The 17,665-nt window shown below is 42.4% G+C and overlaps 1 long non-coding RNA gene across 1 annotated transcript in view; it reads right to left on the reverse strand.

The window, feature by feature from the left end:
- Nucleotides 1–921: 921 nt before the first annotated feature.
- LOC126078450 (uncharacterized) overlaps nucleotides 922–17,665 on the reverse strand; it is a 38,030-nt gene continuing 21,286 nt past the window's right edge. The window contains exon 3 of the long non-coding RNA XR_007518041.1: nucleotides 922–1,274. This is a non-coding gene — a long non-coding RNA (uncharacterized LOC126078450). The remainder of the gene's footprint in view (nucleotides 1,275–17,665) is intronic.

Below are 17,665 nucleotides of genomic sequence, written 5' to 3' on the forward strand. Positions count from 1 at the left end.
CCAAAAGGCAATTTAAAAGGCTTGACTCTGTGGGAGTTGCTGGGGGCGCTCCAAAACTGGAATGGCTTCAGAGCCTCCAGAAAGATTTCCTGTCTCACCTTCACCCCCGCTGCCTGCTCTTCCCAGAATATGAGATGCACGCATTCCGGAAAGCTCACGCTGACATGCGAGATTACCTTCCGAGCTGTCATAAACATACCAGGAGGGAGAGGCAGATTGCAGTTAGAGGAAGGGAACTTGGCCACCAACAGATTCCCTTGGCACAACCTTCAGGGGAGGCTTCAGCAACACTTTGCCTCAGTTTCCCCCAGGGTGAAAATGAGGCCCAATCCAATTGAGGCCAGCTTGATTGTGGGTTGTGATTGTGGGAGTAGCTCACAGGTAAAAAACAACCCTGGCAGACCTGAATTTGTATAGGATAAACATCTGTTCTATTTGCTGACACCTGTCTGATGCTGATCTTGTGACCTATGACAGCCTGGCTTGAGCCCCTGAGATTTGGAGTAGGGAAGGCCTTAGTCACCATTTTACTGGGCCTAATCCAACGTGGAAGATTTTTTCCTTTTTTAACCTCCATAGAACAACCTATACCCTGAAATAGCTTTTCATGAATTGAATTGTATAGCCCAAAATTGTGTCAACTTGGCTAGGCCCCAGTATTGTGTGATTGTCCACCATTTTGTCATCTGATGCGATTTTCCTATGTGTTGTGAATCCTACCTCTGATGTTAATGAGATGGGATTAGCAGCAATATGTTAATGAGGCAGGACTCAATCTACAAGATTAGGTTGTGTTTTAAATCAATCTGTTTTGAGATATAAAATAGAGAATTGAGCAGAGACAGGGGTACTTCATACCACCAAGAAACAAGAGCCAAGAGAATTGCGCTTCCTTTGGACCCAGGGTCTCTACACTGAGAAGCTCCTCGACCGGGAAAGAATGATAACAAGGGACTTCCTTCAGAGCCAACAGAGAGAGAAAGACTTCCCCTGGTGCTGGCACCTGGAATTCAGACTTCTAGCTTCCTAGACTGTGAGAGAATAAATTTCTCTTTGTTAAAGCCATCAATTTGTGGTATTTCTGTTACACCAGCACTAGATAACTAAGACACAACTGATAAACTGCATGTGGATTGGAGGTGGGCCCTGAAAGATGTTGATCCCTGTGGGCCTCCTGGGAGCTCAGTTATAAAGTGCCAGGGAAATGCCAGGTCTTCATTGACAACCCGAGTCTGGTAGAGCTTCTTCCTTGCACACGATCCAGCATCTTCTCTCTGAAGACAAAGAGAAGCAGAGGCTGCAGAATGTTTTTTCAGGTTCCTCCCAGTCACGTTTTCTTGCTTCTGGGCAATCCCTACTCCCTTCGTTGACCAATGGCCAGGAAAGCTAATGACCAGGCAGAGCCCAGAGATTTAAAGGCAAGTTTATCTGATAAAGTATTCTGTGGGCATGAGGATACCTGGAGTTGGATAAGTGGAGCTGAAGCATAAGGCCTTATGTGAGTCACTTGACCTGTCTCTGCCTCATTTTTCTCCACCTGTGAAAAGAAAGCGTGCCTCCTTGCCTCTCTGGGATGACAGAGAAGCCCATGAAATAACAGGGCAAGCATTTAGGTAATAAAGATGCTCTGTGTGGTTATAATTACTTAAGGGTCTTAGGGATATTTTGAAGACGTTTTTGTCTGAACAACTGATAGAAAAAAAAAATTCATGGTTTGTGCCCAGATTTGCTTGAGCATCTACTGACCTTTATAAGGATTTGCTAAAAGTTAAATCAGGTAGTTTTTCTCCACCAGGTGCCTTCTATGGGGCCAAGAAGTCTTCACTGACCAAGCTCTGCCTCCATGAGACCATCACCACATCTCCCTCCCTCCCCACACCATTCTGTGCAATCATTCTACCCCCTCCACCGTGACTGTGTGGTCTTCAGACACAGCAGCTGGCTTTGAAGTAGCTTTGAGCTGGTTTTCCAGGCCCAGTGATGGCTCTATGCAAACCCATCCATCTTTCCTCAAGTGGTCTCCTTGGAGGCCACAGTCATGTTGGGCCAGGGATGGCTGGTCAGGGTGAGAGCCCCAGATCTGGGGTCGTTAGAAGAACAAAGTTGACACGCCCACGTGAGGCAGGAACCTGTGACCTCAGGTACAAAACTGGGCTGTAATCAACTGAGATGAGCAGCCATTCCCCAGGGTTAAGACTAACAGGTCCCAAGACATACTTAACCACCACTTAAACTTTTAGATAAAACCACTTGCTTGTCCAGACCCCTGAGACTACAGCCCTTAAAACAAAATTTTTTTTTTTTTTAAAAAAGATTTTAGTATCTCTCTCTCTAAAAACATTTTCAGGAGTTTTTTCTGTTACATTCAAAATTTTTTTGTTCTTGTACACATTAAAAACCCAGTGCCAATACCCAGTACGTTAGTAACTGTGTAATACACATGTTTTTTAAAATAAATTCATTCATTCAATAGATATTTATTGAGCACCTACTATGTACTAGGCATTATGCTAAGCTTTGGGGGACACTATAGGGAAACCCTGGTGGTGTACTGCTTAAGTGCTATGGCTGCTAACCAAAGGGTTGGTAGTTCAAATCTGCCAGGCACTCCTTGGAAACTTCATGGGGCAGTTCTACTCTGTCCTCTAAAGAGTGGCTATGAGTGGAAATCAACTCAATGGCAATGGATTTGGTTTTTTGGTATAGTAAACAAAACAGACAAACATTCCTGACCTCTTAGAACAGCAAACAAATATGTTATGCCAGGTAAGAATATGTGCTATGAAGATACATAAAACAAGGTAAAATGGAGTGAAAGTGGTGACTACTATTTTAAATAGAGTCACCAGGGAAGCTCTGCGACATTTGAGTGGAGACCTGAATGATGAAGGAGGAAGTTAAAATGCATCTGAGAAGGGGCATTCCGGGCAGAGGGAATGGCAAGAGCAAACGCCCTGAGCCGGGATTCTGGTTGGCATGTCTGAGGAACAGCAAGGAGGCCAGTGGCTAGAGCAAAGGGAGGGAGTGAAGAGTGGGAGAAGATGAAGTTGTAGAGACAGCCAGGGGCCAGAATGGGCAGGGCCTTGAAGGTCATGGTAAGGGTATGGGGATTTTTTACTAAGTGTGGTGGGACGTCATGGGAGGGTTTTGAGCAGCGATATGATATATGGCTATACCGTGGAGAATAAACTGCAGAAGGGCAAAAAATGGAAGAAGGGAGACCATGGCAGAGTCTAGGTGACAGAAAATGGTACCTTGGGCCAAGGTAGTAGCAGTGGAGGGTGAGAAGAGCTATACACTGGACATCCTTTTAAGGTAGAGCCAACGGGATTTGTCGATAGGTTGGAATGAATTAATTAAAACTATTTTTTTAAATCTTTCAATAAATAAGTCACTTAGGCCTCTGAGCTCAGGGAAATTTTTATGGGCTTTTATTTATTTATTTATATAGTCCCTTTTTTTTTTTCTTAACTTTACTCATTTCTTTGGTTATGGACTATTATATATACTATGACAATAAGCTGAGTTTAATTATATACTCAAATCAAACTGTCTTGACCATATTTCTCAGATGTCAGCCTAGGAAGTTAGGACCATGTGAATTCATTTTTTAGAAATTCAAAGGGTCGCTATGAGTCGGAATCGACTCCACGGCGCTGGGTTTGGTTTTTGGTTTTGGTTACTGATCTGCCTATTCCGTATGCCGCCCTAACACAAGTTGCTGTTACTGTTATTGTTACCTGCTGTCCAGTCAGTCCCCAACTCATGGTGACCCCATGCACAACTGAAGAAAACAGATGACCAGCCTTGCACCAACCCCACGATCAGTTGCAGATCTTACCATTGTGATCTATCTATAGGGTTATCATTGGTTGATTTTTAGAAGTAGACTTCCAGGCCCTTCTTCCTGGTCCAGCTTAGTCTGGAAGCTCCACTGAAACCTGTTGAGCGTATCAGTTTCATGAAGCTTCCACTGATAGGTAAGTGATAGCTGCGCATGAGGTACCCTGGTTGGGAATCAAACACAGGTCTCCCACATAGAATGTGAGAATTCTACCACTGAACCACCATTGCCTGGAAATATTAACTTATCTAGAGAAACATATTGCTAAACCTGAAGGCAGAAATGAAAAGTATTCCTGGGAACTGCTGGTCAAAGGTTGTGAGATTTTTTTTTTTAGCAATAAATCTTTGGAAAAACATTTTTTTTTTTAATCATTTCAAGAGTCTAAACTTAAGGAGGAAAAAAAAAAATCCAGAAAGTTTCAGAATCTAGGCAAAACAAGCAAAAGCAAAAATGAAAATGCCTCATAAGTTGATTACTGATGTCACTGTGAATTATCCTTTTTGTCATCTCCACCCATGGAGTAATGACAGACAAATTACATGCCTGAGGTCATCCTCCAGGCTGAGGCCCAGATACCTATTTTCCCCTTTTCCTAAATCAGACACTACGGAGGCAAGTTGGATCTAAAGGAAACCTGGTGAGGATAAAAATAATTTATGGGAAGGACAAATATTCCATTTGTTAGTTTAAACACAACATGCTTCATCTTGCACCTCATACAACGTGTGCTTGGATCAGAATATCAGGGATTATAAAGAGATCAGATTTTTCCTGCCTAGAATCATATAATGACAGATGTATAAGAATGTTGAAATTATCTGGTCCAGATTTAAAATATTTAACAACTGGAATGTCAGAATCAAAGCAGCTGGAACCCTGGGCACCAGGGGACCAATACTGGCTCGACATCCACCCTAATCTTGTCCAGCTACCTCATTTCCCAGTTGAGGAGTGTGATGCTCAGAGAGAGGGAATGTCTTGACCATGACCGCATAACTAGCTAATGGATGAGTTTGTCCAAAACACTTATTCCTGGTCCGGTACTTTTCCCCATGATATTCTGTCTCTTGTCCAATATCATTATACATCAAATTTCTTGTCAATACTATTATACATCAAGTAGCAAATTACAGTGGTCTCATGATAACTTTCACTCATGTAATAAAACATCCTGGAATAAGTCATCTTCTGTGGGATTGGCTTCCTTCTTAGGTGGGCATTTCCCTCATGGTTACGAGGTGGCTGCTAAAACCTCCAGATTTCACATTCCCGCAGGTTGAATCCAGCAGTTCCTCTCTCTCTCTCTCCCCTCAGTAAAAGTCTCATTGCATCCAACTGGCTCTGACTGGATTCCGGAAGAGAAAAACTGGGGAGTATAACCAGAAATGGAGTGAATGGATATTTGAGAGCCTAAAACAACAAATGCTATTCCAAAATGTTACAGGTATTGTTGCAATATCTGGGAGGATGGCCTGCAGGGAGATCCTCTAGGACACTGCTTAAGGACAGAATTTGGCATAGGACAGGAAGAAGGGGGGTCCCATTAGAGATTGTTTCTCCTGTAACATGGGCCTGAGGCATTTGTAAACCCTAAATCCAAGAAAGAAACTGGCTCTGCTGTGTTACAAACAAAGAATATAGGACCCTCAAATAGGAGAAACAAAGTAACCAAGTTGGGGTATGGTTAAGATTTGTGGAGTTGCTAGGTTTTGAGTCAAACTGTGGAAAAAAAAAAAAGAGAGAGAAAGCAGAGGAATGGGTAGAGAAGAGAGGTTATTTAAAGTGGGCAGGAAGGCCTGATTCTGGAAAACTACCTACTCACTCATTCATTCTTTCATTTCATCAATGAATATTGATTGAATACCTACTCCGTGCCAGACACAGCAATAGGTGCTAGAGCTATGACAGTGAATAAGACAAACCTCACTCCTCCCCCCTCCCCTGAAAAAGCCTGAAGCCTGGTGATGTCCCTACACAATAGTGTGGGCTGTTGTAACAGTTCTGGGGACCAATCTGGCATATTTGGTGAAATTAAGTATAGACAGATCTTGTTCTTGTTGTTGGTAGGTGCCATCGAATCAGTTCTGACTCATAGCAACAGTATGTACAACAGAACGAAAACACTACCAGGTCCTGACCCATCCTCACAATCATTGGTATGCTTGAGTCCATTGTCGCAGCCACTGTGTCAATCCATCTTGTTGAGAATCTTCCTCTTTTTCGATGACCCCCCACATCACCAAGCATGATATCCTTCTTCTGGGACAAATCCCTCCTGACAACATGTCCAAAGTATATGAGATGAGATCTCACTATCCTCACTTCTAAGGAGCTTTCTGGCTGTACTTCCTCCCGGACAGGTTTGTTTGCTCATCTGGCACTGCATGGCGTATTCGATATTCTTTGCCAACACTGTAATACAAAGGCATCAATTCTTATTCAGTCTTCCTTATTCATTGTCCAGCTTTTGCATGCATATGAGGTGGTTGAAAACACCGTGGCTTAGGTCAGGTGCACCTTAGTCCTCAAACTGATGTCTTTGCTTTTTAACACTTTACAGAGGTCTTTCGAGGCAGGTTACCCAATGCAATGCGTTGTTTGACTTCCTGACTGCAGCTTCCACGGGTGTTGATTGTGGATCCAAATAAAATGAAATTCTCGACAACTTCAATCTTTTCCCCGTCTATCATGATGTTGCTTATCGGTCCACTTGTGAGGATTTTTGTTTTATGTTGAGGTGTAATCCATACTAAAGGCTGTAGTCTTTGATCTTCATCAGTAAGTGCTTCAAGTCCTCTTCACTTTCAGCAAGCAAGATTGTGTCATCTGCATATCACAGGTTGTTAATTAGCCTTCCTCCAATCCTGATGCTACATACTTCTCCTATAGTCCAGCTTCCTAGATTATTTGTTCAGCATACAGACTGAATAAATATGATGAAAGGATGCAACCCTGATGCACACCTTTGTGATTTTAAACCATGCCGTATCCCCCTTGCTCTGTTCAAACAACTGCCTCTTGGTCTATGTACAGGTACTTCATGAGCACAATTAAGTGTTCTGGAATTTCCATTCTTTGCAATGTTATCCATAATTTGTTATGATCCACAGTCAAATGCCTTTGCATAGTCAATAAAACACAGGTAAACATCTTTCTGGTATCCTTTCTTTCAGCCAAGATCCCTCTGACATCAGCAATGATATCCCTGGTTCTACATCCTCTTCTGAATTTGTCTTGAATTTCCAACAGTGTCGATGTACTCCTGCAACCACTTTTGAATGATCTTCAGCAAAACTTTACTTGCATGTGATCTGAATGATACTGTTCGAAAATTTCTTGGCATACACGAATGAGCACTGCCTGCCCTGCATCTGTTTGTTGAAACATCTCAGTTGGTATTCCGTCAATTCCTGGAGCTTTGTTTTTCACCAATGCCTTCAGTGCAGCTTGGACTTCTTCCTTCAATACCATCAGTTCTTGCTCGTAGGCTACCTCCTGAAATGACTGGACATCAACCAATGCTTTTTGGTACAATGACTATGTATTCCTTCCATCTTCTTCTGATGCTTCCTGCCTCAGTTAATACTTTTCTGGTAGGATCATTCAATATTGCAACTCGAGGCTTGAATTTTTTCTTCAGTTCTTTCAGCTTAAGAAATGCCAAGGGCATTCTTTCCTTTTGGTTTTCTAACTCCAGGTCTTTGCACATTTCATTATAATACTTTGTCTTCTCAAGCCACCCTTTGAAATCTTCTGTTCAGCTCTTTTACTTCATTTCCTTCTTTAGCTTTAGCTTTTCTACGTTCAAGAGCAAGTTTCAGGGTCTCTTCCGACAACTGGTTTGGCCATCCTCCCCAAACCTATTTTAGGAAAAGTGTTACCTAGAGGATTCTACCCTTGGGACCACTTCAGACCCATAGAGGGTGGCCAGTTTTTTTATTTGGAATTCCCAGTTAGTTCATGTTTATTAGAAGATATAAAAGAAAGACTGTCTTCACTCTAGAAGGGACCTTACAAGTCATTAGCTCCCTCATCAGTAGCATGAGAAATATCTGGGAAGCTTTAGAAAACAGAAATTCTCAAGCCCATGGAGATTCAGATTCAAAAGATTTTAGGAGGCCCAGATACCTGTTGTTGCTGTTGTTGTTTAACACCCCCTGGTGATTGTAGCCCAGCAGATTAGTGATCTAGCCTAATCTTAGCACTGGTGCTGGGCAGTCAGAATCCCATTCTGGCCCCAACAGCCAACCTGGCTCTCCCCCTGAGAGGCAGGGGTCAGTGCTTTCCTCCCTCCCTGAGGTGAATGCTGGAGGGGGGCTTCAGGAGCGACTCAGTCAAATTCTGGGTGGACATGGGCACATAATGGGCCAAAACACCCCCTCAGCCCTCCTCTTATATCAGCATTCCAGGCCACCTCTGGGCCTTTGGTCACCAGGAGACCTCACGTGAACACACAGGCTCTAACCTGCCCTGAGCCCAGATGCGGCATTTCACAAGCAGCTCTCTGAGCCTGCTTGGAACAAAGGCGATTGTTGTCCCAAGAATGTACTGCAGGGAGATGTCTGTCCATCCTTTCTCTCCCTCTCTCCCCAATCTTCCTGTCTCTTTTCTCGCCTTTAATTCCTGGGAGGGAAGATATTCTAAATGTGACTGCTCTTGGCTACTTTTTCCTCTTCAACTTAAAAGTCACTTGCCCTCATCTGGGGTTATTTGTGCAGGAATCCCTCCTCCCAAGTGAACACCCTCAAGCAGTCGGAGGCCTTAGGTGGGGGTATAGGGAGAATTAAAAAAAAAAAAAAAATACACATTTGGAATTGCCATCCTTCCTGTGGGCATCGTCCTACTATTTAAAGGATGGATTGTGTCTGTCCCTGCCCCCACCTGATGAAGCAGTAAATTGTAACAAGAGAATCTGGCTAAACAAGTTTCCGATTCAAACGTTATCTTGTAGACAAAGAGCTCTTTGAATATGGTTTCTGTGTTTGGCTTCTTGTGATGGAGTGGAAAGTTATGTTTTCACTGTTGCTGGAATTCTTCTCTCCCTTCAGCAGTGTCCGAAGCGGCCATTCACTGAGGAGGCAGCCGTTGGGTTGGATGGGGGCAGGGGAGGCCATGTGGTGAGGAAAGCTGTGGCAAGGCCATTTCCTCCTATTAACACATGGATATCGATAATATTTCTCTCTAGGAAGCTGCCGCAGATAAAGCGATCTATCCCCTTCGGTCACCACATCATCAATAAGCAGAGGGCCCCTTTCTAGAAGAGTCTATAATCCAAACATGCTTGAGGCGGGTGATTGATAGAAAGCTCCCATTTTAAAAGGATTCCAAATCTAAACAGAATGTGTCTGGTTACTGACAAAATTAAATTACCCTGTGCTGGAGGAACTTCCCCTTCCAGTGAAAACAAAGTTATAGTTACAGATAAAATAGAAACTCAGGCATAAATTCTGAGAGGCTTCTAAGAGCAAGCAAGTGTGATTGTTAAATTTATGGGCTTAATTTTATTATATGCTTGCCCCACTTCAATATGCTTCATAAGTGAGAAGGTACAAAAACAATTTTTTTTTTTTGGTAGTATTTGAAAGGTCAAAAGTCCAATAGACTCTTTGGTTGAAGCACCCGGGGGCCCAGGTTTTACTGATCTCTCTTCTCAGAGTTGCTCTGGGAAAAAATCTCTTTTCCTCCTTAGAAACATGATAACCAGGGCTTCCCAGGAGAGAAGAAAAAGGTAGAAACATTTCCTGTGCTGTGATGGCCTGGCTTTATGGGGAAAAGATTACATTTAACACTCTGCTTTCATGGACGTTTCTCATCAGATGTTCTCCTCACCTTTTCTTGCTTACAGAAACTAGACCAGTGTAAGCGAAACAGGAAGTAGCAGTAAGGATTTCAGTTTTCAAATAAGCCAACAAGAGAGCAGTTCTAGTCAATCGTTTCATTTATTCCACAGATCTTTGTGGAGTTTCTGCTTCAAGCTGGCACAATTCTAGGCTCTGAGAGGAAGGTAAGAGTCTTCAAGTACGTAACTGCTTACAACATGGTTTCATCCTTAATAACTGAGACAGATGTCAACCGGCAGGGAAAACAGTCTCTGGATTTAAGATGCTTCGAGTCTGGCGAGGGAGGCTGGATTACAGAGAAGAAACCTCCAGAGAATGGCACAAACCTCTGCTTAATCCGGGGCTAATCCATGTGAGATGTATCAAAAGCACTGCAGCCCAGAGAAGAGAGATCAGTGAGACCTGGGCCTCCAGGTGCTCTCAACCAAAGAGTCTAGAATTTCCAATTCTGTCGGTTTAGTTTGTTAAGTGTTCAGCTGGAAAGATGTCTTCCTCTGAGACTCAAACCTCAACAATAACGCCAGTCTCTTCCCTTTGAAGCCAGTTTTGAAATCTCTTCCCTGACAGAGAAACTTTATCTCACACATCCTCTGCACTCCTCTTGGTTACATCCCTGGAACATGTGGCCAGCGAGTCCAGCTGGACCATGCCACTGCCCTGTTCTGAAGAAAGATATGTCATCAGCATGGGTTTATATTTGGGGGAGATTTGCTTTTATTTTGCTTTTGATTAATGTGCTAAGATGTTACATTAGGGAAGGTGTTTCTCTGCCCACCCGCCCCCACACACATACACTTACGGGTCCCACCAAGCTGGGTGGGTTCTCACGAGAGCTGCTGAGGCAAATGTGAACACAAGCATTCCCAGTGCTTGGCAGGGCTGCACAGTTGTGAGGCGATGGCTCTTCCATCACACTGTCATCTTGTTGCAGAAAACACCCTGAGCAGCCCGGCTGCCGCACTGCTGGCAGCAGAGAGCTGACCACTGGGGAAAAGCACCCAGCCAGCCCCTCCTATCCTTCCCAGCCTCCCTGTGATGTCTGTGGTAGGTAGCGGGCTCTTCGCTGGCCACGAGACTGCTAAACCATCACTGGGCTGGACTGGATGCTTAGTTGCCATGCTGAGCAGAGTCTTGCCCGGGCTTCAGTGTGTACTGAGTTACCACGATCCACCAATACCAAAGCCAACTATCCCTTGTTAAGCTCTAAAACAGTCTGCCTAGGCCCCCTTCTAACGAGACTGCCATTCCTTAAGCCCTTCCTATATGGAAATTGTAGAGCCCCAATTGTTGGTATGGTAGCGGCTGAAAAATCCAATCCAGTTCAGAACACATTTAATAAGCATCTATTATCTTCATTCTTTTATGATAATTGATCTATGTGCCCAGCATTGGGAGTACAATAGTGAATGAGGCTGGCCTTAAAAGTTTAGCAAAAGAGTATCCAGGGCAGTGCTAGTCTTTATTTTTCAGTCTTCCTGAAAAACTCCCAAGATGCCCTCTCCCCATGTATTTGACTTCCCCAAAGAAATTGCCATAAGAGTTGGCTAGACTATGAGAAAATGAGAGTACAGAAAGAGCGTGAGTAAAGTCAGACATGGGCGCAAGTTGCAACTCTACTCATTTATTAAAAGACATTAAGCTATTTAATATCTCAGGGCCTCAGTTTTCTTGTTTGTGAAATGGTGATAATAAACCCTTTTTTAAAGAAGTGCTGTGAGAATTAACAAGCTAACAATGTGTGCAAATTGCCAATTTTGGTGCCTGGCACTTGGTTGTTGTTGGTGTTTGTTGCCCTGGAGTTGGCTCTGACTCATGGCAACGCCATGTGTCACAGAACAAAATGCTGCCCAGTCCTGCGCCATCTTCATGATTATTGGTATGTCTGAGTTCATTGTTGTGGTCACTGGACTGACACAATGGCACGTAATAGGTTTTCTTAAACGGTAGTTCCTATCGTTGTGGTTACAATTATGGCTATGACTGTTGCTATTTAACAAGTTTGTGTTTTGTGAGGGAGGGTAACCTTTTAGTAACAAGCAATATGAGGAAAATCTTGAAGGAGCATCCCTTCTAGAAAGTAGCACATCTAAGCCCCAAGTGGGGCATCATGTTATATCAGCTGAGACTTTCCATTGGAGGTAGCATTTTTCAGTGACAAAAGTAAAGATTCTTTCTGGGGGAAAAAAAATCTAATTGAGTTGTTTTCTTACTTACATGTGATTTTCAAGTGATTCTTCCACCCCTGAGGATCAGTCCTTCTCAAAAAAATTAAGGTATTCTCTACCAAATCAGTCAAGCTCAAGAGGAGGAAGCTGGGTTAGAGTCCTACTCTGAGTTACCAGAGGGAAAGGCGGAGTCACCACAAACATTCCTTTTTCCTTATAAAAAGTTGGCAGATCATGATAGAAAAAAATCATCATCATCATCTAAAAATGCTTTCTATGTGAACAGGTATTGTTTGCTCTTTCCTTTTTTGTTTGGGGAAGTCAGAGGGTGCTAGAAGGGAGAATTATAACTTGGCATCTCCTTTCTTCATCACCTTAGACAAACAGAAGAAAATAAATAACCTCTTGAATCCACCTAGGAATCAGCTGCCTAAGACCAGGTCAATAGTTTATAGCTGAGCTTACAGTGGTCAACAAGCAAAAGTATAGAAAGATGTATTTCAATGCGGGGTTTATTATAAAAAGAGGATTTTAATTTTTAAAGCTATCCTCTACTTTTAGATTATAAAACTCAAGAAGATAAACTAGACAGATACTCCCCATGCATTAAAAAATTTCCTTCAGTCAACCCAAGCAGCTTTCATGACATCCATATTTAAATTTTGGTATTGGGCCCAATTCACAATTTGCGTACAGTTTTCCTATTTTTATTGCCAATGCATTGAGTGTATATATTTCCCACTGTTTAAATCAGAGAGAAAAGTTTCATATAGGATTATTTATTTTTACTCTTTAATTTTAATTCATGTGCCTCTGGAGAATGGTCTTTTGTACGATTCTGTTTCCAAAAACTTAAGGAAAACAGGAGACGAGATGCTATTGGTTAAGTTTCTTTAAAAGGTTGTTTGGAGGGGTCTCTCCTGAATTTTTTTTTCTTAAGTCATATTTCAAGTCTTTGATCTTGACAGCCCTGAAATATTACCTTACAATTACATCATAACTATAAAATGACTTTTGTTGGCTAGTGGCATGACTTTTCTTAAAAGTTTCCACTAAATACACAAATATTACAGTGAAAGGATGTCAGAGTATTCCAAATGATTAGTGATGGTATTAAAATTGCCAGTATTGCTATATATTGTACCCCTAAGAAATTTAGAATATTTATGGCCAGGCCTTCATCTAAGTAGTCTGGCCTTTTTTTTTTTTTTTTCTAAGTGATTGGTAATGTCACCTTTTAGACTTTTTCATATGTTATGCTATTACTTAAAGATATTTAAACCATTGATTTTTTTCAGTGGAAAAAATAGCTATGTGCATACAAGAGTCAATAGGGCAACTCAACCAAATTATATCCCCAAAACCAAACCAAACTTGTTGCCATCAAGTCGATTCTGATCATTCCAAATACTCATTAACTCAATAAATGTTGAGGAGTTGTGATATATCATATGACACAAATTCAACTATGTGCACTTGGCCCTGCTTTCCCCCACCAAAAACAGCAAGGAAAACAGCACTTGCAATAGTGTGGGCAGTTCCACCAGATATCCACTCGGTGAGTGAGGCCCCAGAGTCGCCAAGCTGAGGGACATGATGCTGCTGTTAAGTCAGCTGTTATCACTTCCTTTGTGCCTCTCAAGGTGAGGCTACATATGAGTCTCGAGTTTTAAAGATAGGTGTTTGAGATACAACAGCTTCTCTAAATAAGAGCCAACTGCTTCATCTGGTTCACAACCAAAGACAAACAAAAAAAGCAATCTGATCCACTGTTGAAAACCCCGGCTGAGCTGAACTTAGTGAGGGATGCCCCTGCACAGTGGTGTCACTAGGGGGGGTTGAGAGGGTTGGTGCGGACTGTACCCCCGACACTGTCAGAGGGGGTGACACCAAAATGACCACATGGTCTGCGGTGGCAGAGGTGGTGGAAGCAGTGGGCGGGTGAGTGCCACCAGAGGAGGGGCCACCAAGACAGTGCCATCACTAGGGTTCGCATCACCAGTCGTCCAGCGCCCTAACTCATCACCAGCACCCCCTCGTCACTTGGGTTGGTGTCACCTAGTGTGGTAACTCATCACCCCACCCCCAGCCACCCACCATTCAGGGTGCAGGCAGCAGGGCCAGCTCCTGCCATTGGGCAGAGAAGGGGGTCTCCACCTTGGCCAATGGGAGAGGGAAGGATCTGCGGGAGAGCTGTGGGGGGCGGGGCCGGGGGCGGGACTGCTGGGGCAGGGCTCCGACCTGTGCGCGGTGGAGGGGGCCAGAGGAACTCAGCCCATGTGGGGTTTGCCTGCCAGCTGGGGCCACAGAGGGTGGTGACACGGTGAGTTACCATACTGGGTGACACCACCTGTAGTGATGCCACTGCCCCCATACTGTATAAGCCATTTAGGGGATTTTTCAAGGATAATCTTGGCTACAAAGGATATTTGCCCTACCATTCATGGTAGATGCTCAATACACTGCCGTGAATTGAATTAAGTTGTGTCTACTATAGAAAACTCTGTGCTGAAATTACAGGGGAAATTTCCTGGGTCATCTAGTGGGCATTTTAGAGGCATGAGAACAAGATTGTACATACACATACATACATGTACATACACATACATACACACATGTAACCTGAGGACGAGCCACATTTGCGAGTGGGCCAACCCTGACATGTCCTTTTCTAACCTAATATTTCATTTAACTGTTATGGATGGAATTGTGTCCCCAAAAAATATGTGTTGTAAATCCTAACTTTCATGCCTGTGGTTATAATCCCATTTAGGAATGGGTTGTCCTTGTACGTTAATGAGGCAGAATTAGTGTAGGGTATGTCTTGAGCCAATCTTTTGTGAGATATAAAAGACATTAAACAAGTAGGCTAAAGAAGCAGAGCTGGGGCAAGAGGGATGCCAAGCCACAGGAAGACTACCCAGGAGCAGAAGCTAGAAGAAACAAGGACCTTCCCCCAGAGCCAAAAGAAAGAGAAAATTTTCCCCTAGAGCCGGCACCCTGATTCTGCCTCCTAAACTGTGAGAAAATAAATTTGTTTGTTAAAGCCACCCACCTGTAGCATTTCCGTTACAGCAGTACTAGACAGTTGAGACCCTAACCTTTACTTTCCTTATTAGGAACTGTGAGTATGCCAAATGTTATAAATCTTAAAAGTGAGCTAGCACAAGCAACAAAAGGAAAAAAAAATAATATATTGGACTTCATCAAAATTAAAAACTTTTGTGCATCAAAAGACTTCACCAAGAAAGTGAAGAGACAACCTACAAAATAGAAGAAAATATTTGGTAACCATATATCTGATAAGGGTTTAATATCTTAATATATAAAGAACTCCTACTAGTCAACAATAAAAGGACAAAAACTCGATTAAAAAATGAGCAAAGAACTTGAACAGACATTTCTCCAAAGAAGACAGACAAATGGCAACATGCACATGAAAAGATGCTCAACATCATTAATCACTAAACCAAAAAAACCAAACCCATCAAGTCAATTCCAACTCACAACGACACTAATGGACAGAGCAGAACTGCTCCATAGGGTTTCCAAGCTGGTAGATTCAAACTACAGACTTTTTGGTTAGTAGCCAAGCTCTTAACAACCATACCACCAGGGCTCCTCAATGTAGGAAAATGCAAATCAAAACAACTATAGGATACCACTTCACACCCACTAGGATGGGTATTATTAAAAAAAAAAAAAAAAGCAGAAAATAACAAGTGTTGGCAAAGATGCTGATGAGAATGTAAAATGATACAGCCCCTGCAATAAACAGTTCGGAGGTTTCTCAAAAAGTTAAACATAGAGTTACTATTTAATCCAGCAATTCCACTCCTAGGTATATAGCCAAAAGACTTGAAAGCAGGTACTCAAACACATACTTGTACACCAGTACTCATTATAGCATTATTTGCAACAGCCAAAAGGTAGAAACAACCTAAGGGTCTATCAACAGATGAATGGATAAACAGAAGGTGGTAATTAATATACACACCCATAACCTGTTGCTATGTTGGCAATTCCAACTCATAGCCACCCTACAGGACACGGTAGAACTGTGCCATAGGGTTTCCAAGGCTGTAATCTTTACAGAAGCCAACTATCACATCTTTCTTCCTAGGAGGAGCTAGTGGGTTTGAACTGCCCACCTTTTGGTTAGCAGCTGAGCACTTAACCACTGCACCACCACAGCTCCTTAATATACACATAAAAAAATAAAAAAAATTAAAAAACCTGTTAGCCATCGAGTCAATTCTGACTCATAACGACCCTATAGGACAGAGTAGAACTGCTCCATAGAGTTTCCAAGGAGCAGCTGATGGCTTCATACTGCCAACCTTTTTATTAGCAGCCTAGTTCTCAACCACTGCGCTACCAGGGTTCTAATATACACATAATGGAATATTATTCAGCTTTAAAAGAAATGAAATTCTGATACATATTATGACATAAATGAACCTTAAAAACATTCTAAGTGAAGTAAGTCAACACAAAAGGACAAATATTGTATGATCCCACTTATATCCAAAATCTAGAACAGGCAATGCGTAGAAAACAAAAGTTTACTAGTAGTTACTAGGAAACCCTGGTGGTGTAGTGGTTAAGTGCTATGACTGCTAACCAAAAGGTCAGCAGTTCAAATCTACCAGCTAAGCCTTGGAAACTCTATGGGGCAGTTCTACCCTGCCCTATAGGATCACTCAATAGCAACAGGTACCAGGGGCTGAGGGTAGGGGGAAATAGAGATATTGCTTAAGGAGTACTGAGTTTCTGTTTTTGGGTGATGAAACTGGAAATAGTTTCCATATTTTGGAAATAGGGGTAATGGTTTCACAACATGGTGAACGCAATTAATGGCCCTGAATTGTACATGTAAAAATGATTACAATGGCAAATGTTTTATATTTTTTACTATAATAAAATTATTTTTAATTTTTTATAAGATCAAATAAAACAGACATTTGTTTGTTAGCTTGTATTTTTTTCTTAGAACGAATTATTGGTAGAGTTGGAGATTTTGTTGCCGTTGTTATTGTTATTAATTTTTTAGAACAAGCTAGTGATTTGAAAATGAAGTGTAAACACAGAGTGTTTTTATTGGGTCATCATTAGGATGTATTAGTGAGTGGAAGGCTTTAATCCGTAACATGTACAGCATGCATACATTGTGTTGTTATTAGGGGCCATCGAGTCTATTTCAACTCATAGTGACCCTACGTGACAGAGTAGAACTGCCCTATAGAGTTTTCTAGGCTATAATGTTTATGGGGAAGGAGCCCCGGTGGTACAGTGGTTAAGCACTCAGCTGTTAACCTAAAGGTGGGTGGTGCAAACCCACCAACAGCTCCATGGGAGAAAGGTATGGCAGTCTGCTTCCTTAAAGAGTACAGCCTTGAAAACCCTATGGGCCAGTTCTACTCTGTCCTATAGGGTTGCTATGAGTCGGAATAGGCTCATTGGCAACTTTTTTTTTTGTTTTAAATCTTTATGGGAGTCAATTGCCAGGTCTTTTCTCCCTTGAAACGGATAGGTGGGTTCGAACCAACCTTTTGGTTAAGCTGCTAACTCTTGAGCCACCAGGGCTCCTTATACATTGTGTAGTCATGTGCTATAGCATCAAACATTAGCTGAAACATGCATGCTGGTTCCAGTGAATTGCCCCTGCCCCCCAAACAGTCTGTTATCCCAAATCTGAAATGCTTCATGCCAAGCATTTCCCCCTAGTTGTTTTAACAAAGGATATTTTCAGGGAAAGCCAATCCACCTGTTTCTAATTCAGTTACAGTTTACCCCCCTGAGATGTTACCTTG

The sequence above is a fragment of the Elephas maximus genome, chromosome 6, assembly GCF_024166365.1.
Source record: "Elephas maximus indicus isolate mEleMax1 chromosome 6, mEleMax1 primary haplotype, whole genome shotgun sequence".
In the NCBI taxonomy this organism is placed as follows: Eukaryota; Metazoa; Chordata; class Mammalia; order Proboscidea; family Elephantidae; genus Elephas; species Elephas maximus.